The sequence below is a fragment of the Pinus tabuliformis genome, chromosome 2_1 (genome assembly GCF_031772625.1).
Source record: "Pinus tabuliformis cultivar Carrire ecotype Pingquan chromosome 2_1, CPIR1, whole genome shotgun sequence".
Taxonomy (NCBI): Eukaryota; Viridiplantae; Streptophyta; class Pinopsida; order Pinales; family Pinaceae; genus Pinus; species Pinus tabuliformis.
In genome coordinates, this window is record NC_142299.1 from 503,232,692 (window position 1) to 503,240,811 (window position 8,120).

Consider the following 8,120-nt stretch of genomic DNA (forward strand, 5'->3'; position numbering starts at 1 on the left):
CAAGTTTTTATACAAAAATAGACGAAGTTACTTGATATGTTTTAGTCATTCTTCCAAGCAATAATTGAGGAAACTGCTTTCAGTTACAACAAATGGGTGTCCCAAAACTTATCCAAAAAGAAAATCTGACTTAATTGTTTTCCCATAACTTCATAACTTCCCTACATGGTTTCCTTCATTATAAATATCTTTGACTGTAGAGAAATTTCGCTATATAGCTGGATATATGGTATATATCCTAGTGTTGTGGAATGATACTCACGCTTACGCTCCATCCTAGAGACATGTTCAACTTCATGAATTGTTGACGAAAATTCCTGCAACTCTCCTCAAAATTGAAAGTATAGAAAAGGTGTCTCGTTTGATGCTTGCAAACTCAAAATCAACAGTCATTCACCTAAGCATGAAAAATTGTTAATTTATTACAGAAAAGACTTGTTCATCACCACTAAGTCCAACCACTGTAGCTATAATGGATAATAAGGTATGAATGGATAAAAATTGGACAAATCAGGTGGTTTTTGTAAGGAGAATGACGATAAAATGATGGAAAAGGGGTCATTGTGAATGATAATTTCAACCGTCATAATTACCATACAAATTAACCTCTTGGACGTCCTTTATACAATCAGTCGGAATCAGAATATGAAGAGATAACCTGAGTGTGCTATTCTTCGCATATAGCTCGAAGTTTATATGGGACTATTTTAGTACTACTTTCATTTGTTGAAGAGCATGCCCATATAACAATTGACTCCCATTTCCTTCTTTCATTTCATTTCTTAACTATGAGATTTTCTCTGTAGTCTGGAATGAGATACAATTTTGAAATCTATTTGAATTTTAACCCAATCCATTGCAATCTTTTAATTCTTATTGATTGCACATACAACTTGCTCTTGTAAATTTCCGCATGTAGATTTGGCATCAAAGGGGGTTATTTTTCTTTTTAATGCATCATCTAAATCCTCCCACGTATGCTGACATGCAGTTAGGGCTTCCATCACATAGTTATTTATGAAGGTTTTTAAATGTTCAATTATTTCATTATGTAGCTTGTGTGCGACTCTTCTGATTTACATATCATTTGTCATTATGATATGTTTCTTGAGCATATCCTTAATAGAATATTTTCCTGCTCTTACCATCAAAGGTGTAGTAAGTTCCTCTGTCTTGTATAATTCTTGTGCATGAGATATTTTCAGTTTAATTTCCAGCCATGACTGAAAAGCTTTTGAATTTTTATTCCCAGTATAATGATTAGGATTCCAGTTTGAACTTATAGTAATCAAACATATGTGTAAACAAATTCACATAGAAGATTTCTTCTCTCACGAACTATAGAAATATAAAGTGAAAACAAATTTCTGGGAGAAGAGATGATAGAATTATGTTGATGTTAGTTAGAGGTAGAGAAGCATTCTCAATGCTGAATTCCTATACGTGTTGTACATATCATTCTATTGGGAATGATTATACCATAAGGGTCCTTGTGTGTTGATTGAGATGCACTCTTTATGATTATAATCCAACTCGTTCAAGTTTACAGACGAAGGTTATTGTTTCCCTCCCCAGTGAGTGCCAAGGGGTGGAGGTGAGTATCCCTCCACTACAACCATGTTTAGCGGCCCTAGACCCATCGTAGCAATGAAATATATCTTTATATTTCTTACGAAAAACTATTGTTACTTGCCATATAGGTCTCACTTGTTGAGATTTTCTGTTTAAGCAAAATAGGAAAAAATCTCAGCTGATGACAACAATAGGGATTCAGTTCCTAGATTAGCTCCAGGTTGTTGGGAGGGAGTTAATGCCTCCTATATTTGATGTGAGGGAGTTATGAGGCTGTTAGATTCTCTATGCTATATAACAGGCAATCATTCAGATGATTTGCTAAGAGAGTGTGAGGATTTCATGATGTAATCTCCTAATTTGATTAATAAACTCCTGATGCCTATGTTTGGTGGACGTAGCCCAGATTGGTTGGGTGAACCACGTTAAAAGCTGTGTCTTATGTGCTTGTTTATTTTTCTGCTGTGTGTTTAATTGATTTGCTGTGCCTCTGAATTCCAACAATTGGTATCAGAGCATGTTGGAGGTGCTGCCTGGAGCGCTGGCTGTGCTGGAGCTGCACTGTTTGGAGGTAGAGCGCAGGTGTTGCTGGAGCGCTGCTGTTGCTGGCGTGGAGAATTTTTTCTCTGGTTGCTGGAGCTGTTGGTGCGTATTAAATTGCTGTTGCTGGTAGCATAAGGTATGCGCAGTCATATATATGTTTTTTCAGAACACGGCATGGATGTATTGAAAACGGTGTGCATTAAAGTAAACACCAAAACCTGCGTGGGTGTATATATTGCCAACAACGTGGAAATGGGTGTATATCATAACCAGCGAAGGGGTAATGGTAAGCTCTGGCTATCACAACAGAAGTATGTTGAGAAAATACTTTTGAGGTTTGGTATGAACAATGTGAAGCCTGTGTCGATCCCTTTAGCTTCCCATTTTAAGCTTTCTTCGAGTTTATGTCCTAATACAGATGAAGAAAATGATTATATGTCTCGAATTCCTTATGCCAATGTAGTAGGATGTTTGATGTATGCGATGGTGTGTACGCGACCAGATATTTCTCATGCAGTTGGGGTTGTCAGCAGGTACATGGCAAATCCAGGTAAAGAACACTGGTCAGCAGTGAAATGGGTGCTTCGGTACTTGAGAGGCACAAATAGTTATTGTATTTCTTACAATAAGAGTAGTGAATTTGTTTGCGAATATGTTGATTCCGATTTTGCAGGTGATTTGGATAAGAGAAGATCAACTTCAGGGTACGTCTTTACTCTTGCAGGTGGAGCTATAAGCTGGATGTCAAAGCTACAGAACATTGTTGCTTTATCCACTACTGAAGAAAAATACATTGCTGCTTCGCATGCTTGCAAATAGGCGGTTTGGTTGAAAGGTTTGCTTGGTGAGTTTGGTAGGTTACAGGATAACATCAGGTTACTTTGTGACAGTCAAAGTGCAATACATTTGGCTAAGAATCCGGCCTATCATAGTAAGTCAAAGCATATTCCAATCAAATGTCATTTTGTAAGACAGGTTATCACTGAAAGGGGAGTTTCTCTTGAAAAGGTGCATACAAAGGAGAACTGTGCAGACATGTTCACGAAACCAGTTTTGTTGGAGAAGCTACGCTGGTGTTTGGCTTCTCTTGGCTTGCAGAAAAGATAAAATAATAATAACAGGGCATCAGGCGAATTGTTGTCAAGGAGGAGATTGTTGAGATTTTCTGTTTAAGCAAAATAGGAAAAAATCTCAGCTGATGACAAAAATAGGGATTCAGTTCCTAGATTAGCTCCAGGTTGTTGGGAGGGAGTTAATGCCTCCTATATTTGATGTGAGGGAGTTATGAGGCTGTTAGATTCTCTATGCTATATAACAGGCAATCATTCGGATGATTTTCTAAGAGAGTGTGAGGATTTCATGATGTAATCTCCTAATTTGATTAATAAACTCCTGATGCCTATGTTTGGTGGACGTAGCCCAGATTGGTTGGGTGAACTACGTTAAAAGCTGTGTCTTATGTGCTTGTTTATTTTTCTGTTGTGTGTTTAATTGATTTGCTGTGCCTCTGAATTCCAACATCATTAAGTGTGTTGAGGCTTGTGCTTTAAAACCGTATGATACGCAAGTTGCTGACATATAGCTAGCCCATTTCACTAATATGGGTTCTTGAGTATTCAAAGAATATCCTTGTTGTCTCTTCAAGCGCCTTGAAAAGGAAGACAATGACAACGATCATAACGTCGTCATGTAACTTCTAACTGTGTTTGTATTGGTATTATGTATGATTGGATGCAAACTTTTGTAGCAGTCCAAGTTTTAGGGGCTTCAAACAATCTAGAGTAGACATGATAAGTTGGATTTTTGTTAGCAGTTAGAGCATATTACCAAAGTTCAATGGAACAATGGAGCCATTTTCATTTCACATATGAATTAAGAATAAATACCACTCCTCTCACAATGAACCAGAAAGTACATACAGCGAAGTACTCTTTGGTTGACATAGGTGGGTGTTGTGAGACAACAAGCGAGTGAAACTATGTATGAGCCAACAAAATGGAATTTGGAAGAATCCAACAAAACGATGAAATGTTTTAAATTTGGAACCATTCGACGAACAAATCGCACTAGATTTAGATTCATCAGAGAGTCAAGAAAAGGGACAAGGAAAGAGAGATGATGCAGGGAGCGAAGGAATTGTTATGCATAGAGAGCATATAGCGAGTAGGAAGGTCGTACAACTCACGGGTGAGAGAAAAAACTCGCCCAACCATTGAATTGGAATGCTCTCGAGAGGTGAATTTGCAGCTTTAAGTGAAGAGATAAAGCCAATAAAATAATTTTATTTTTAATAAAATAAACTAAATTAAATAGTGGAACCATCTTAGCTATTAATTTTTATTTAAAAAAAAAATTAAATATTATATGAAATAAAATAATTTGAGTTTTATGAAAAGAGAGTGTTTACTTAATCTTTACATTTTTATTAACCACCAAGTAAGAAATTATATATATGACCTAATAAAATTATTATAAAATATAACATTAGTTGAAAAAATTATTTTAAAATACATTAGTCGAAAATTCAAAGCATTTGCAACACTTCATGTTAAAGTAGCGTAACTTTAATGACTATCATTTATTCATGTTACCTTTAGGAAAGTTGGATGAAACCGTGCTTGGTTTGTTGATTGGAGATTAAAGAATTTCATGGACTTGTTGAATTGCTGTAACTGGTGAATAATTTTATGTCAAAGTATTCAAATGCTTTTATTTAGAAAATGATTTCCATTTGTGTTGTGATTGTAGGATAATTTCAGCAAAAAGTTAGAAATAATTAATTCCTACTTGTCTATGGTTGTAATTCTCCATTTGAGGAGTTTGTTCCCACATAATAGGAATTTAGTTTCTCCTAGTTTAGTGTGTGGTTGAGAGAATCTTTCAACCACAATACTGTATGTCTAAGATAACATTCCTATCTTGAGACTATTGATTGTATAAATATATGTGTAATTTCCTAATTCAAATTAATAGAATATATTTTTGAGTGTCTGCAATTTTATCTTGGTATCAGAGCCTGTGAGGGCCTGGCCCTCCTGGGCTTGGCCCATCCTGGGCTGAGGAAATAAAGAGCTTAGGAAATAAAGAACTTGGTTAGCAAATCCATTTTTTTTGTGTTTGTCCATCATAATCGACGTTGTTTTTATGTTGCGTGTGTTTTTTTTTGGTATGGTGGGCTGCCGTTTGGGAAGTGGACAACCTTCATTTGATGAGATGCTGCTGGTTATTTGTCTTTGCATGAGGGCTGCGTGGAGGAGATTGGTGGCCGTGGCAGGATCGAACTACGGAAGGATCGATTGAGGCTGCATTTTTTTATTTTGTGCAGCAATTTGGATCGCTGCGGGACTGCGAGTTGGAAGAGCTGCTGGCCCACCTGTTAATGAAGTAGATCGAAGAAGTGTGTTACGGTGCCTCTAACCTGCGCACCTGGAGAAGAGCTGTAGGCTCTCGAGGATTGATGGTGTCTCTAGATCGATCAATTTGTGTTCGTTGGAAGATAACTGTTGCGGAGGATTATTGGAAAGCAATGACCGCTACTTGATCGAGATGTGATCTGTGCGAATGAAGCATGGATCTGAAGTGAAGGACTTGGTTTGGCCAATCGGTGCAGCGTGGTGGAGTGGAAGCAATAATGGTGCCTTCATGCAGAGGATGGATCTTGCGAGGAAGCAGAGGAGGCTGGACCTGCACCGAGAAGAAGGCCCGATCGCTAAAAAAAAAAACATACAAAGAGCAAATTAGTTGTGGACTTGGCCATCGGGGATCCAATTGCTGGATTAATGCCCAATGATGAATCTACCATTTTCTCCTTGACTATGCTGCGCGACATTAGCAGACTGTCAGTTGTCTCCAAGCTCTTCAAATCTGTGTCCTATTCAATCGATCTCTGGAACAAATTCCTTCCTGAAGAATGCTATCAGCTCGTACCCAGGGCTGACCCCCCTGTCCTAGGTTCAAAGGGAGAACTGTGCACTCGCGTCAGCGATTCAATTCTCATAGATGGGGGCACAAAGAGGGCTTGGCTGGAAGTATCCCCATCAAAATTGGGTTACATGTTATCTGCAAGAGCCTTAACTATCATTTGGGGTGCTGAATGAGGTTTTGTCTTTCTCTATCATGGCAAAGAAGGGAGGCAGGGTCGATGTGATCAGTGAGGATGCCATGGAGATAGCCAACGAGTACAGTGACGATGTCCATCTGCTTCAGCGCCCCCAAATCGTACAGGCCCAGGTTCGAACCTCAAAAATTGGGATAGATATTAGCAATTTCGACGGATCAGGAAAGGAAGACAATGTTTCTTCAAAGCTTTTCGTGATTATATTGACTCTGGTTGCTGGAATAAGCAGATTCCTATTTGGATATGATACTGGAGTTATTTTTGGGGCTCTACTTTATATTTGTGAAGATTTTGACACTGTAGACAAGAGAACAGTTCCTCAGGAGACCATTGTGAGCACAGCTATAGGTGGAGCTGCATTGGGAGCAGCTTTGGGAGGGAAAACCTGTGATCGTTTTGGAAGGAAAATTAGCATGCTCATTGCAGATGTTGTTTTCCTTTTGGGTTCCATGCTTATGGCCGCAGCTCCATCTCCGACATTTTTAATTGGTGGCAGGGTGATGGTTGGTCTTGGCATCGGTATTGCTTCAATAGCAGCCCCCTTGTATATTGCAGAAACTTCACCATCTCATATTCGAGGAGCACTTGTTAGCGTAAATACTCTTATGGTCACGGCTGGCCAGTTTGTCTCCTATCTTGTAAATTATGGATTCACACAGGTTCCAGGAACATGGCGCTGGATGCTAGGAATGGCTGGTGTACCTGCAGTCCTTCAAGTACTCATATTCACATGTTTGCCAGAATCACCCCGATGGCTAATTAGAAAGGGAAATGTTGATGACGCTATTCCTATTTTTCAAAGAATTTATCCTCCAGAGGACTTGAAGACTGAATTAGAGCAGATTATGGATGCGGCAGAGACTGAATCTAGTCCTGATGGAATTGCAAAGGATATAAGCATTGGTGATATATTGGGTTCAAAGGAGATGAGGCTAGCACTAATAGCAGGTGTTGGAATGCAGATTTTTCAGCAGTTGGTGGGTATTAATACTGTGATGTATTACAGTCCATCTATCATGGAGCTAGCAGGATTTGCCTCTCATAGGATAGCTTTATTGCTGTCATTAGTTGTTGCTGGTGTTAATGCGTTGGGCACAATTGCTGGCATCCTGCTGATAGATCGATCAGGAAGAAGAAAACTTGCACTATCCAGCTTGATTGGTGTAACAGGAGCCTTACTTTTGTTATCAGTGGGGTTCTTCATGACCACTACTGACTCGCCCAATGTCATGAGACCAGAGAATACTTTCAGAAGCGAAATTTTATGCCCAGCCATGCAGACCAAGCAAAGTGTATCTAGATCTCTGTCTTGCGTTGACTGCCTGCATGCAGCATGCGGGTTTTGTGCTGCTCCTGAAAACAAGATGGAACCAGGTAGCTGTTTAATTTACAATGCAACTGTCGCTGGCATCTGCACCAGTGCTTCTAGATCATGGTATACACAAGCATGCCCAAGCCAGTATGGCTGGTTGGTGTTAGATCGGCTAAACAAGTCCAACTCTCAGAGGCCGAGATCCGACAACTCTGCTTAAATCATGGAGCTGGCGGGCAGATCCATGGTGGCCTGCGGGTGTGTTTGGGCAAAGACATGGCATTTATTTAGATGAAGTATGTTGCGGCTACTGTGATTTCCATGTTCTGATTTTGGCGCCATGCTGTGGGAACTCCACAGCTCATTCACTGCTTGACTGCGCGCATGAAGGGTGGTTTTTCGGTCATCGTTCAAAAAAGGAGGCTTGGTGCTATGGAGGCCATCAGTTTGAAATGAGGGCCGGTTAGCATGGTGATGGATGAGCCATAACAGTTGGGTTCGAGTTTCTTTGGTAATATTCTGCCACTGCAACAGTAAAATGTGGTATTTATAAATCTTTTGGAATTATAAGCATTG

General features: G+C 39.4%; 1 pseudogene; it reads left to right on the forward strand.

Moving 5' to 3' along the window:
- Nucleotides 1-6,215: 6,215 nt before the first annotated feature.
- On the forward strand, nt 6,216-7,764 carry LOC149201132 (putative inositol transporter 2 pseudogene; annotated as a pseudogene).
- Nucleotides 7,765-8,120: the final 356 nt, after the last annotated feature.